Source organism: Lathyrus oleraceus, chromosome 4 (genome assembly GCF_024323335.1).
Source record: "Lathyrus oleraceus cultivar Zhongwan6 chromosome 4, CAAS_Psat_ZW6_1.0, whole genome shotgun sequence".
NCBI lineage: Eukaryota > Viridiplantae > Streptophyta > Magnoliopsida > Fabales > Fabaceae > Lathyrus > Lathyrus oleraceus.
In genome coordinates, this window is record NC_066582.1 from 229969151 (window position 1) to 229985099 (window position 15949).

A 15949-nucleotide genomic window follows, 5' to 3' on the forward strand; every position below is an offset into this window, starting at 1 on the left:
TCCATTTTAAAAATCTTCTTTGTGTGAACTATTTTTGTTCTAAACGTTGACCACTTTGCAAAAAGGTAGAAACTTTGGCCTTATGCCATTGCATTTTTAAACTCATTTTTCTTAAATCAAACTTGTAAATGAACTTAACTATAATTGACTTAAACTTTCAAAAAGCCAAAAAGAACTAACTCATTCAAACTATTTTTAGGCCTTTGTGCCTTTCAAGCTTAATTTTTGTTAAAACCAACATACTCACTTTGAAATTTCTAACACGAACTACGAGGTTTTGATCCCTCATTTTTATGTTGGTACGTAGGCACAAGACCGAAGGTCTTGTCAAACACAAAAATATAATTAATCAATTATTTTCTCATCCCCCATTCTATTTGTTTGTAAACATCACTTTGTACAAAATACATATGCACACAAAAAGGGCTCCCTAAGAGTACCTAAGACACTTTGGGTGCTAACACCTTCCCTCTATGTAACCAACCCCCTTACCCGTGATCTCTGATTTTTATTAGTTTTTACTTGAAAACTTCTTACTAATTGGGTTTTGTTCGTACTTTTTCCCTTTTCCCTTGGAAACAATAAAAGCGCGATGGGGACTCTTGTTAATTGATCTCTAGCTTGTCAATAGCTTGATGATCATGAATTTCCCGCTACATGAATTAAGTGGCGATTCTGCTGGGGATTAGTCTCCAGTGGGTTTAGCCTACTTTTTGTGTGAATATATTTGTATATATGTGATGTTTGTATATATGTATGTGTGATATAATCTGCTTGTTGTGCTTGGTGATCTCTGAGTGGTGAGATAAGTTCTAACCCGAACTTGAGTGCAATTAAGATAAGAGGATGGTATAGTCATGTTCAACTTGTATGGAGTAGTCCTTAACAAGTTCGCTTGAGATCCATTTGCTCAGTGGAGACTCATTTGGATTTGGAAATGTCACACAAGTATTTGTGGTTAGGCATGACTATTTCTAATTGGGTCTGAGAAGCTGAGGAACTTAGAACACCTAACCCATCTTGGCCTATTTAGGACGTAGTGCGGAAACTGTTCAGATGTAGACTTGATAACAGTTGTTACGCGATACTACACTCAGACGAGTTTCTCTTGAGAATATTATGGGTCGATGAGTTAGTCATCTTAACCTGTAATATCCGATAGATGGAATTAAGACTATGGGAACTTTTTAGAACATGATCTACAGGTTTTATCCTTAGTTCACTCCTTTGGGATGGTTCTTACCCAGACTCCATGCTCGTGACTTGCAACAAACCCTTGATTCTTGGTTGATCCAATCAAGTATTGTCAATATCAATGGAACTTGGGTGTTGATAAGGTGTAAACCATAATCCACTAAAATGGATGATTGATCTTGACAATGACTTGATTCATCCCTTGACCTTTGTTTGCCTTGTGTGTGATCCCTTATTTGTGATTGTTGCATTCATGCATTTCATGCGCATCATAACATTCATCACACAAAATTTCAAGGAACTAAGGTATCATTTGCAAATATTTTCAGACCATGGATTATGGACGAAGGAACACTAAGAAGTACAGTTTCAGATGTCCAAATTTGAAAGAGTTAAGGAAGCTAGCATCATTTGTATTAGATCCCTTGGTCTTCAAACAGTGTCATGGGAAACTTCTGTCCATTTTGTCTGCTGATGTAGTGGAAGGAGTGTTAAGTGTATTGGTGCAGTTCTATGATCCTCTCTACCATTGTTTCACTTTCCCAGACGTTCAGCTTATGCCTACCTTGGAGGAGTATTCTCATCTTTTAGGGATACCTGTTTCTAGTAGAGTACCCTTTAGTGGACTGGAAGAGATTCCCCGATCTAGTATTATTGATGAAGCTCTTCACTTGAAAAAGTCCGAGATAGAGGCTCATTGGGTGAAGAAATGAGGGTTATTTGGATTGCCATCTGATTTCCTCATCAAGGAAGCTACCACTTTTGCTCAAGCTGGTAGTGTGGATGCTTTTGAAGCTATCTTTGTGTTTCTCATCTATGGATTAGCTTTGTTCCCTAACATTGACGGTTTTATTGATGTTAACGCCATTAGACTTTTCTTGATTGGGAATTTTGTGCCTACTCTGTTGGGTGATATGTATTTCTCTTTGCATCTAAGGAATTCTAAAGGTGGTGGAACTATTGTTTGTTGCATTCCTCTTCTGTACAAGTGGTTTATTTCGCACTTGCCTCAGACAACTGCTTTTGTAGAGAACAAACAATGTCTAAGGTGGTCTCAGAGACTTATGTCTCTCACTAATGATGATATAGTTTGGTATGATCTGTCCTTAAGCAGTTTGGATATTATTGATAGTTGTGGTGAATTCTCTAATGTGCCTCTCATTGGTACACAAGGAGGAATTAACTATAACGCTGCTTTGGCTCATCGTCAACTTGGGTTCCCCTTGAGAGATAAGCCTAATAACACTTTGTTAGAAGGTCTTTTCTATCAAGAGGGTAAAGATCCCCAACATTTGAAGCAAAAGATTATGCATGCTTGGTAAAATGTGCATAGGAAAGGAATATCCGAGCTTGGTCCGTGCAATTGTGTAGCTTTGGAAGCTTATACTCTTTGGGTGAAGAAGAGAGCTTTGGAGTTGAAGATGCCTTATCCTTGTGAAAGACATATGTCTATGGTTGTGGTTGAGCCAATAACTCTCCCTAACCAATATGTAGAGGAGTTGGAAGACGCGCTCGCCAAGATGAAGCAAGAGAAGGATATGTGGGAAGAGCGTTTCCATGCTTTGAGCAAAAAGCATGAGGAGTTGCAGTTGGAGTCTAAGGCCAAAGATGCACTGATTGAGCTACTTGAAGACCGAGTGACGAAGAGACAGAGAGAGCCAGAGGTTTCATCTTCTAGCATGCCTCAACCTTCCGTTGCTTGGAAGAAGATTGTTGACCAGCTTGTCCTTGAGAAGACTCAGATGAAGGCTTCTTTTGAGACTGAGATTCGTCGCATTCGAAGGAAGTACACGCCTTCAGCCAGATCTTCTGACACTGTTGTTAGGGATCCTTAGGATGACTAGTCTCCTTTTCTCTTGTATCTTTTATTTTGGTTTTTGAAATTATACTCAGTGTAATCCTTCCAATTTATATAAATGAAAAGAGATTTTTGGTCATGTCAAATTATTGCAATTGTCCTTTCAATTTTTATATATTTGCAAATGCTATAGTAAGTTCCTTGGAAATAAAAATAATCAAACATTGCATTTCATGCATCATTTGCATAAGAAGGTTTTTGCCAGGTGTCTGATTGGTGTTCTTCTGTGCTTTAGCCAAGCTGACTCACTGGTACAACACCAGAGCTAATCGTCCAAAGATCATGGAACACCTTGAGCAAGAGAACCGAGACTTGAAAGAGGAGATTGACAGACTGACTGCCATGATGGAGTCAGTCCTTGCTGCCCAGAGCCAAGCTTCTCCAACTCCTGCAACTCCTCCCGGGAGGACTTTCATTTCTGAAGTGGTTACCTCTACCGTGCCTGCTGCCACCATCCACTTTGCTTCGAATCTGCCTGCTGTATTCCCTTGGAATGCCACCTAATTTTTTGCTAGAGGGTTTGGCTCCCACATTTGCTTCCATTCCGACATCTAGCTCGGTCATGTCTGTGCCACCTCCCGTTGTGCATACTTTGTCACGGGTAGAAGACACCATCTATCACTCCGAGCCATCTGAGGCCCCGGACGTCTATGAGAAGATGGATGAGATGAAGGACCAATTCCTTGAGCTGCGCAAGGAACTGAAAACGCTGAGAGGCAAAGATTTGTTTGGGAAGAGTGCTGTTGAATTGTGCTTAGTGCCCAATGTAAAAATCCCAGTGAAATTCAAAGTGCCTGACTTTGAGAAGTATAAGGGAAACTCGTGTCCACTCAGTCATCTTGTGATGTATGCCCGCAAGATGTCAACTCAAACCAATAATGACCAACTGCTAATTCACTATTTCCAGGATAGCCTGATAGGTGCTGCACTTCGATGGTATATGGGGTTAGATAGTGCAAGCATTCGCACTTTCAATGATCTAGGAGAGGCTTTTGTGAAACAGTACAAATACAACGTGGATATGGCGCCGGATAGGGACCAGCTGAGGTCCATGTCTCAGAAAGACAAGGAGACATTCAAAGAGTATGCCCAACGTTGGAGGGAGTTGGCTGCTCAGATCACTCCTCCTTTGGAGGAGAAGGAGATGATGAAAATCTTTCTCAAAATCCTGAGCTCATTTTACTATGAACATATGATCGCTAGTGCCCTAGTGATTTTACCGAGATGGTAAATATAGGGATGAGACTTGAAGAGGGGGTCCGTGAAGGACAATTGTCGAAAGAGGAGGCGTCAACTAGCAAGAAGTATGGGAGTAGTTTTAGCAAGAGGAAATACAATGAAACAAATGCAATAACCAGTGGGAGGCAGAGGAGGCCTCAAGTCAGAAGAAATTCACCACCCCGTCAACATCATCACCATCAAGTATCATCCGTCATTCCAGTATTCTCCAACCAGCAACCAACGCCAATACAACAACAACAACATCAGTATCAAAATCAACGTCAACAACAACAACCGCAACAAAGAACAAACACCTACAACAACAACAATCCCAACAACAATCATCACCATCAACAGAACTTTGAGAGGAAGAAGGTCTCTTTCGACCCGATTCCTATGTCGTATGCCGAACTATACCCATCTTTAGTCCTCAAGAATTTGATTCAACCGAGGAATCCACCGCAGATACCAGAACCACTTCCTTGGTGGTACAAACCTGAACTTTGCTGTGCTTTTTATCAGAGTGCACCTGGGCATGATATTGTGAACTGTTATCCGCTGAAGTATGAGGTGCAAAAGCTTATGAAGAGTGGTATGATGTCTTTTGAAGACCGCGCACCTAATGTAAAAGCTAACCCTTTGCCCGCTCATGGGAATACCTCAGTGAATATGGTGGACGATTTTCCTAGTAAGTACAAAGTTTTTGATGTGTGTTTTATCCGTGGATCCTTGGTGCAGATACACAAGGACATCTGTTTGATGAGTGAATGTGAACATGATCACGAAGGTTGTGATATTTGTAGTGTGAACCCAAGAGGGTGTGTTCTCGTGAAAAGGGACATCCAGCGTCTGATGGATGAAGGCATGATTCAAATTTTTCAATCTCGTCATGAAGATGACGATGTTAATGTCATTATTCCCATTTTCAAGCAACCAGAGCGGTTGGTGATTCAGTATGATAGCAGTAATAACCAGAACGTCAACAATAGATCAGTTTCGCCGTTGGTAATATGGTTGGCGGGCCCAGTCCCGTATGCAGTTGATAAAGTTGTACCGTATCAATACAGTGCTACGATGATAGAGAAAGGTCAAGAGGTCCTGTTGCCTACGACTAATTTAGTAGTGAGCATTGCAGATGTTATGAAGGTGACCCGCAATGGTCGAGTTTTTGGACCGATGATGCCGGAGAATAGAGAAGAATTGATTATTGGTAAGAAGGCGGAGGTACCTAGTGTAGATCCTGTTGGTTGTTAAAGAGATAAGTTTGGTAAATTTAGCAATTTGAAAACCAATAGTGATGATGATGAGGTACTCCGACTGATCAAGAGGAGTGAATTCAACGTGGTTGAGAAGTTGCTCCAGACTCCCTCAAAGATTTCCGTGTTGTCTCTGCTTTTAAATTCTGAAGCGCACAAAGAAGCGCTCCAGAGAGTTCTTGAACAGGCATACATGTAGCAAGATGTTACTGTGGCTCAATTTGATCATATTGTAGCTAACATCACTTCATGCAACAATTTGAGCTTTTGCGATGAAGAACTCCCTGAGGAGGGAAGAAATCACAATCTGGCTTTGCACATCTCGATGAATTGCAAAGAAGATGCTTTGTCAAACGTACTAGTTGATACTAGGTCGTCACTCAATATGCTTCCAAAATCAACATTGTCAAAGTTATCTTATCAAGGCGCTCCCATGAGGTATAGTGGAGTAATTGTCAAAGCCTTTGATGGCTCGCGCAAGACTATCATTGGAGAAGTGGACCTTCCAGTTAAGATAGGTCCGAGTGATTTTCAGATTACTTTCCAGGTAATGGATATTCACCTGGCCTATAGCTATTTTTTGGGAAGGTCATGGATTCATGAAGCAGGGGCTATTACTTCCACTCTGCACCAGAAGCTCAAATTTGTCAAGAATGGCAAGCTAGTGATTGTGGGAGGTGAGAAGGCACTGTTAGTCAGCCATCTGTCATCTTTCTCATATGTAGAAGCTGAGGATGAGGTTGGGACGCCGTTCCAAGCCTTGCCTACTGCTGCTGAGAAGAGAGTTGGGGCACCTATGTCCTCTCTGAAAGACGCACAGAAGATTGTTGAAGGAGGTCCTGTTGATCAGTGGGGGCGCGTGGTAGAGGTCACCGACAACAAGGGAAGAACTGGTTTGGGGTTCCAGAAGGGCTCGTCAACCGTTAGATCAGAAGAGATGTAACTCAGCTTCCGTAGCAGAGGGTTCATTCATGGGAATGAACAACACTTAGCTGCTATGTTAGAGGATAGTGAAGAGGAAGACTGCACCAACTTTGTGACGCATGGACAGACATGCAACAATTGGATTGTTGTTGATATTCCTGTTATTTTGCATCGATCTAAGCAATTGCTTTTATATTTTAAAATCCTTCTCCTATGCCTAAGGGAGAAGTAAACATTGTTGGGAATTTTTAAATTGATCATCGATAAAATTAATTCTATTCATCCACATCTTTGATGTTTTGTTTTTACTTTTTGCTTATCTCTGAAAATGGTAGTCACAAAAAACATAAATAAACAATATAATTTTCCATTTGCATAATATTTGGTCACAAATTCACTTCTCTAAAATCAAAGTATCAAATCATTATGCAGGTTGGTTCCTAACCTCATTGAATACAATGATCCTTCTCCTTCTCCAAATTTTGAATTCCCTGTGTTTGAAGCCGAGGGGGAAAGTGATGTAGAAGTAAGTGATGAATTGTCTCGTCTTCTTGAGCAAGATGAAAAGCTATTCAGCCATTTGAAGAACAGATCGAGCTTGTTAACTTGGGTTCCGAGGATGATGTGAAGGAAGTCAAGATTGGGTCTCAACTGTGTCTAGATGCTAAGAAGGGGTTGATTGATCTTCTTTGAGAGTATTCGGATGTGTTTGCTTGGACCTATCAAGACATGCCTGTTTGGATTCTGATATTGTGGAGCATAGATTGCCATTGAAGCAAGAATATCCGCCAGTCAAGCAAAAATTGAGAAGAACGCATCCAGATATGGCTGTGAAGATCAAAGAGGAAATTTATAAGCAGATTGATGCCAGTTTCCTTGTAACTGCTGAGTATCCGCAATGGGTGGCCAACATTGTGCTTGTGCCGAAGAAAGATGGAAAAGTCCGCATGTGCGTCGATTATAGAGATTTGAATAAAGCCAGTCTGAAAGATGACTTCCCTCTGCGACACATTGATATGTTGGTAGACAATACTGCTAAATTCAAAGTCTTTTCGTTTATGGATGGATTTTCCGGATATAATCAGATTAAGATGGCACCCGAGGATATGGAGAAGACCACATTCATTACACCCTGGGGAACATTCTGTTATAGAGTGATGCCTTTAGGTCTAAAGAATGCTGGTGCAACTTACCAGAGAGTAATGACTACTCTTTTTCATGATATGATGCATAAAGAGATCGAGGTTTATGTCGATGACATGATTGTTAAATCAATTGATGAAGAGGAACATGTTGAGCATTTGTTGAAGCTATTCCAGCGTTTGAGGAAGTATAACCTCCGCTTGAATCGCAATAAGTGTACTTTTGGTGTTCGTCCTGGTAAGCTGTTGGGCTTTATTGTCAGTGAGAAGGGTATTGAAGTTGATCCTGCCAAGGTCAAAGCAATACAAGAGATGCTTGCGCTCAAAACTGAGACGCTAGTTGTAACACCCCGATAATAATAAAATAATTATTTGAATTGAGTTAATAATTTATTTATTAATTTAATTAAATAATTGGAAATTTTATTATTATTATTTTTGGATTATTATTATTATTTGGAAAATACATATATGTTGGAAATGAGAGAAAGAATCCCATTTTTTGGTAAAAAGAAAGTTTCACGTGAAAACAGAGAAACGATCGTGAAAAGGGAAAACGACAGAAAAGTGAGAAAAGGGCAAAGAGGAAGAGCAGGAGAAGAGGGTTGAAGAAGGAAAAGCTTGGAGCTCAAAGATTTGCCGGATTAATCAGGTAAGGGGGGTTTATCGTCGATTAATGGGTATTATGGGATAATATGTGATGGGTAGTGATAAGCCGTTAATTTGACCCTAATTGGAATTGTTGATGCTGAAGAATTATGTTGGATAAATTGTGTTTAGACTGTAATTGAACCTGTGTTTGGATTGGTTGTGAAATTCCGAACCTATAGCTTTTTACGGAATCGGAATCGGAGGTCCGGAAGTCCTCCAACGGCGGAAAGTGCGGAGAATTCTGCATTCTGCCTTGTGTTAGCGCAGGAACTGCTGTTTTGTCTGCGTTAACCGGTTAACCCAGGGTGTTAACCGGTTAACACTGTTTTGAATTGTGAAAAGGTGCTGTTTTGCCTGCGTTAACCGGTTAACCCAGGGCGTTAACCGGTTAACACTGTTACGTTTTGCCAGAAAATATGTTTTTGCCTGCGTTAACCGGTTAACCCAGGGCGTTAACCGGTTAACACTGTTGCAGAGTGGAAAAATTAGCTTTTTAATGTTGTGTACATAACCGAGAGTTAGCCTATGTTGGCGTATGATGTAATAGGGATTATATCCCGCTGTTTTGAGCAGTATAGGTATTAGTAGAGTGTGTTAATACTGTGATTAATTATTTAACATGATATAATGTTTTGATACATGTGTTGAGGAATGTATGATTGTATGCATAATGCTGTGAATGTATCAGTTGTGTATGCATTTGTGAATAGACTGTTTTATGGCTTAGAGTGTGAGCATATGTCTATTCTTGAATTGTTGTGGATGTTGCATTGCTAGGTGATTAGCATGCATATTGTGGCCTTTATGGTGGTAGCTAATTCCCGTGGTGAGGAATTAGTGATGTTAGTCATTTTGGACTGTTGTTGATGTTTGCATGCTAGGTGAGTTAGCGTGCATAGCATGGCCCTTGGGGTGGTAGCTAATTCCCATAGTGAGGAATTAGTGATGTGAGTCACTAGGTCTCAAATGAGTGGGACTAGTGAGCTTGGTAGCCGTACCTGGATTGGTCGGTGAAGTTGAACTATATGTTCACGAATAGTCGGTACCGCATGTGTGGAGTCTCATTGCATAATGTATGTATGGCGTATAATATGAATGGATGTATTCCAATATTATACGTGTGTTTGTGTTGTTATGAAGTATGAATTGAGATTATACTGGTGTTTTATGTTGGTGTTGAGGATGATGTTAAACTGATGTGCTGTTACTGATAGTATGTTGTGATTAGGGTGATTAATGTGTTAAATTACTTAACATGACATTATATGCTATAATGCTTATTATATCGATTGAGGAACTCACCCTTACAACTATTTTTCAGGTAACGAGAAATGAGTTGAGTAGAAGTGAATGCTTGGAGTCTAGTGTAGTCTCCTTAGTGGGTCATGCTCTGATAGATGTAACATCGGGAGGGAACCTTTTTAATTATGTGTTAAATATTGTTGAACCAGTTTACATGTAGTATGTTACATGTTTTGATTGACTTGATTTATATCCGCTGCGATTTATGCAAAAATGTTTAATGTTTCGAATTAATAAAAGAGCATGACTGTTATATTGTTGCGTGGTGTGGAATATTATGTGTGACACCCTTGAAGGGCATAATTACTCTGATTGTTATATGTTTATTAATTTTAATTAAATATTCTGGGGTATTTTATAAGGGTGTTACATTAGTGGTATCAGAGCATAGTCGGTCGAGTCGAGTCGTAATTATTTTGTATTCCCTGTACGGGATAGGTGTTGTGTAACCCTATCAGTACTTATTGTTTTAGCTTGTTGGGTACTCAGAATAGAGATGGCTGGAAGAGGTAGAGACGATGCTGCGATTGCTGAGGCTCTGGGTATGCTAGCTGGAGTACTTGGAGGGAATCCGAATGTTGTGGGAATGGGAGCTGCTCGTCAACTGGGTGACTTCCAGAAGAACAATCCTCCAATGTTCAAGGGAGCATACGATCCAGATGGTGCTCAGAAGTGGTTGAAGGAGATCGAGAGGATCTTCCGAGTGACTGAGTGTGCCGATAACCAGAAGGTCGGGTTCGGTACGCATATGCTGTCAGAGGAAGCAGATGATTGGTGGGTTGCTGCCCGCACTGAGTTGGAAGCTGCTGGGAATGCTGAGATCACTTGGGCGGTGTTCAGAGAGAGATTCCTGAGGAAGTACTTTCCAGAGGATGTCAGAGGAAAGAAAGAGATAGAGTTCTTAGAATTGAAGCAGGGCAACCGGTCTGTTACTGAGTATGCTGCTAAGTTCACAGAGCTGTCGAAGTATTACACTCCCTATGATGAGGCAGTAGCAGATGGGGCAGAGTTGTTTATGCTGTTAGCGACTTTGGAGGCTAAAGATAAACTGGTGATTTGCGATCTAGCCATGGTGTGTGATTTTCCTGATGAGTTTCCTGAAGAAGTGAATGAATTACCACCAGAGCGTGAAGTTGAGTTCTCAATTGAATTGGTACCTGGTACTAGGCCGATATCGATGGCTCCGTACCGTATGTCTGCTGTTGAGTTAACTGAATTGAAGAGTCAGTTGGATAAGAAATTTATTCGTCCGAGTGTGTCACCGTGGGGTGCACCAGTGTTGTTGGTTAAGAAGAAAGAAGGTACTATGAGGTTGTGTGTGGACTACAGACAACTGAATAAAGTGACGATCAAGAATCGGTATCCTTTGCCGAGGATTGATGATTTGATGGATCAATTGGTCGGTGCGAGTGTGTTCAGCAAGATAGATTTGAGATCTGGGTATCATCAGATACGTGTGAAAACTGAGGATATTCATAAGACTGCTTTCAGAACAAGGTATGGACATTATGAGTATTCTGTGATGCCTTTTGGTGTGACTAATGCGCCTGGAGTATTTATGGAGTATATGAATAGGATTTTCCACCCGTACCTAGACAAGTTTGTTGTGGTGTTTATTGACGACATTTTGGTATATTCGAAATCTGAAGAAGAGCATGCGGAGCATTTGAGAGTGGTTTTAGGAGTTCTGCGAGAGAAGAAGTTATTTGCTAAACTGTCGAAGTGTGAATTTTGGTTAGAAGAAGTTAGTTTTCTTGGTCATGTGATTTCAAGAGGTGGTGTTGCTGTTGATCCTTCTAAGATAGAAGCGGTATCTAATTGGGAAGCTCCGAAGTCAGTTTCTGAGATAAGGAGTTTTCTTGGACTTGCAGGTTATTATAGGAAGTTCATTGAGGGATTTTCTAAGTTGGCGTTACCGTTGACGATGTTGACTAGAAAGGGACAAGCGTTTGTTTGGGACTCAAAATGTGAAGAAGGTTTCCGAGAGTTAAAGAGAAGGTTAACTACTGCTCCTATTTGATATTACCGAGTTCGTCGGAACTATTTGAAGTTTACTGTGATGCTTCATTGTTGGGCTTGGGTGGTGTGTTGATGCAGAATAAGCAGGTTATAGCTTATGCTTCGAGACAGCTGAGGGTTCATGAGAGGAACTATCCGACACACGATTTAGAGTTGGCAGCTGTGGTGTTTATTCTGAAGTTGTGGAGACATTATTTGTATGGATCAAGATTTGAGGTTTTCAGTGACCATAAAAGTTTAAAGTATTTGTTTGATCAGAAAGAGCTGAATATGAGACAGAGGAGATGGTTAGAATTTCTGAAGGATTATGACTTTGGTTTGAATTACCATCCGGGTAAAGCAAACGTAGTGGCTGATGCATTGAGTCGGAAATCATTACATATGTCTATGTTAATGGTTAGGGAATTGGATTTAATTGAGCAGTTTAGAGATTTGAGTTTGGTGTGTGAGAGTACTCACAATAGTGTTAAATTGGGAATGTTGAAGTTAACGAGTGGTATTCTGGATAAGATCAGAGAGGGTCAGAAATCCGATATGCTTTTGGTTGATAAGTTGACTTTAGTGAATCAAGGTCAAGGTGGTGAATTCAGAGTTGATGAGAATGGTATTTTGAAATTTGGTAGTCGGGTGTGTATTCCGGATGTTACTGAGCTTAAGAAGAGTATTCTTGAGGAAGGACATCGTAGTGGCTTGAGTATTCATCCTGGAGCTACGAAGATGTATCATGATTTGAAAAAGTTATTTTGGTGGCCGGGAATGAAGAAAGAAATTGCGAGTTTTGTTTATTCCTGTTTGACTTGTCAGAAGTCAAAGATTGAGCATCAGAAGCCGTCTGGGCTAATGCAACCGTTGGCTATTCCAGAGTGGAAGTGGGATAGTATCAGTATGGATTTTGTTTCTGGTTTACCGAGGACAAGTAAGAATTTCGAAGCTATTTGGGTGATTGTGGATAGATTGACGAAGTCGGCTCATTTCATTCCGATCAGAATGGATTATCCGTTAGAGAGACTAGCCGAGTTGTATATTGAGAAGATTGTAAGTTTGCATGGTATTTCGTCTAGTATTGTTTCGGACCGAGATCCCAGATTTACATCGAAGTTCTGGGAAGGTTTGCAGAGAGCTTTGGGAACTAAGCTGAGGTTGAGTTCTGCATATCATCCGCAGACTGATGGTCAGACTGAGAGGACGATTCAGTCACTGGAGGATCTTTTGAGAGCTTGTGTTTTGGAAAAAGGAGGTGCTTGGGATTGTTATTTACCTTTGATTGAGTTTACCTACAACAATAGTTTTCATTCGAGCATTGGTATGGCACCGTTTGAAGCTTTGTATGGTAGGAGATGTCGGACACCTTTGTGTTGGTATGAGTCCGGTGAGAGTGCTGTGGTTGGACCGGAGATTGTTCAACAAACTACGGAAAAGATTAAGATGATTCAGGAGAAGATGAGAATTGCTCAGAGTTGTCAGAAGAGTTATCATGATAAGAGGAGGAAGTCACTTGAGTTCCAAGAGGGAGATCATGTGTTTCTTCGTGTTACTCCGATAACTGGTGTTGGGCGAGCTTTGAAGTCGAAGAAGTTGACACCTCGATTTATTGGTCCTTATCAGATTTTGGAGAGGATAAGGGAGGTAGCCTATCGTATCGCTTTACCGCCGTCGCTTGCGAATTTGCATGAGGTTTTTCATGTGTCTCAGTTGAGGAGGTACATTCATGATCCGTCGCATGTAGTCCAAGTAGATGATGTACAGGTGAGAGATAACCTGACTGTTGAAACATCACCTATGAGGATCGAGGATCGAGAGTTGAAGCAGTTGCGGGGTAAAGAGATTGCCTTAGTGAAGGTAGCTTGGGGAGGACCAGCAGGTGGCAATGTGACTTGGGAACTGGAGAGTAAGATGAAGGAATCTTACCCAGAGTTGTTCGTTTGAGGTATGTTTTCGAGGACGAAAACTCTTTTAGTGGGGGAGAGTTGTAACACCCCGATAATAATAAAATAATTATTTGAATTGAGTTAATAATTTATTTATTAATTTAATTAAATAATTGGAAATTTTATTATTATTATTTTTGGATTATTATTATTATTTGGAAAATACATATATGTTGGAAATGAGAGAAAGAATCCCATTTTTTGGTAAAAAGAAAGTTTCACGTGAAAACAGAGAAACGATCGTGAAAAGGGAAAACGACAGAAAAGTGAGAAAAGGGCAAAGAGGAAGAGCAGGAGAAGAGGGTTGAAGAAGGAAAAGCTTGAAGCTCAAAGATTTGCCGGATTAATCAGGTAAGGGGGGTTTATCGTCGATTAATGGGTATTATGGGATAATATGTGATGGGTAGTGATAAGCCGTTAATTTGACCCTAATTGGAATTGTTGATGCTGAAGAATTATGTTGGATAAATTGTGTTTAGACTGTAATTGAACCTGTGTTTGGATTGGTTGTGAAATTCCGAACGTATAGCTTTTTACGGAATCGGAATCGGAGGTCCGGAAGTCCTCCAACGGCGGAAAGTGCGGAGAATTCTGCATTCTGCCTTGTGTTAGCGCAGGAACTGCTGTTTTGTCTGCGTTAACCGGTTAACCCAGGGTGTTAACCGGTTAACACTGTTTTGAATTGTGAAAAGGTGCTGTTTTGCCTGCGTTAACCGGTTAACCCAGGGCGTTAACCGGTTAACACTGTTACGTTTTGCCAGAAAATATGTTTTTGCCTGCGTTAACCGGTTAACCCAGGGCGTTAACCGGTTAACACTGTTGCAGAGTGGAAAAATTAGCTTTTTAATGTTGTGTACATAACCGAGAGTTAGCCTATGTTGGCGTATGATGTAATAGGGATTATATCCCGCTGTTTTGAGCAGTATAGGTATTAGTAGAGTGTGCTAATACTGTGATTAATTATTTGACATGATATAATGTTTTGATACATGTGTTGAGGAATGTATGATTGTATGCATAATGCTGTGAATGTATCAGTTGTGTATGCATTTGTGAATAGACTGTTTTATGGCTTAGAGTGTGAGCATATGTCTATTCTTGAATTGTTGTGGATGTTGCATTGCTAGGTGATTAGCATGCATATTGTGGCCTTTATGGTGGTAGCTAATTCCCGTGGTGAGGAATTAGTGATGTTAGTCATTTTGGACTGTTGTTGATGTTTGCATGCTAGGTGAGTTAGCGTGCATAGCATGGCCCTTGGGGTGGTAGCTAATTCCCATAGTGAGGAATTAGTGATGTGAGTCACTAGGTCTCAAATGAGTGGGACTAGTGAGCTTGGTAGCCGTACCTGGATTGGTCGGTGAAGTTGAACTATATGTTCACGAATAGTCGGTACCGCATGTGTGGAGTCTCATTGCATAATGTATGTATGGCGTATAATATGAATGGATGTATTCCAATATTATACGTGTGTTTGTGTTGTTATGAAGTATGAATTGAGATTATACTGGTGTTTTATGTTGGTGTTGAGGATGATGTTAAACTGATGTGCTGTTACTGATAGTATGTTGTGATTAGGGTGATTAATGTGTTAAATTACTTAACATGACATTATATGCTATAATTCTTATTATATCGATTGAGGAACTCACCCTTACAACTATTTTTCAGGTAACGAGAAATGAGTTGAGTAGAAGTGAATGCTTGGAGTCTAGTGTAGTCTCCTTAGTGGGTCATGCTCTGATAGATGTAACATCGGGAGGGAACCTTTTTAATTATGTGTTAAAGATTGTTGAACCAGTTTACATGTAGTATGTTACATGTTTTGATTGACTTGATTTATATCCGCTGCGATTTATGCAAAAATGTTTAATGTTTCGAATTAATAAAAGAGCATGACTGTTATATTGTTGCGTGGTGTGGAATATTATGTGTGACACCCTTGAAGGGCATAATTACTCTGATTGTTATATGTTTATTAATTTTAATTAAATATTCTGGGGTATTTTATAAGGGTGTTACATTAGTGGTATCAGAGCATAGTCGGTCGAGTCGAGTCGTAATTATTTTGTTTTCCCTGTACGGGATAGGTGTTGTGTAACCCTATCAGTACTTATTGTTTTAGCTTGTTGGGTACTCAGAATAGAGATGGCTGGAAGAGGTAGAGACGATGCTGCGATTGCTGAGGCTCTGGGTATGCTAGCTGGAGTACTTGGAGGGAATCCGAATGTTGTGGGAATGGGAGCTGCTCGTCAACTGGGTGACTTCCAGAAGAACAATCCTCCAATGTTCAAGGGAGCATACGATCCAGATGGTGCTCAGAAGTGGTTGAAGGAGATCGAGAGGATCTTCCGAGTGACTGAGTGTGCCGATAACCAGAAGGTCGGGTTCGGTACGCATATGCTGTCAGAGGAAGCAGATGATTGGTGGGTTGCTGCCCGCACTGAGTTGGAA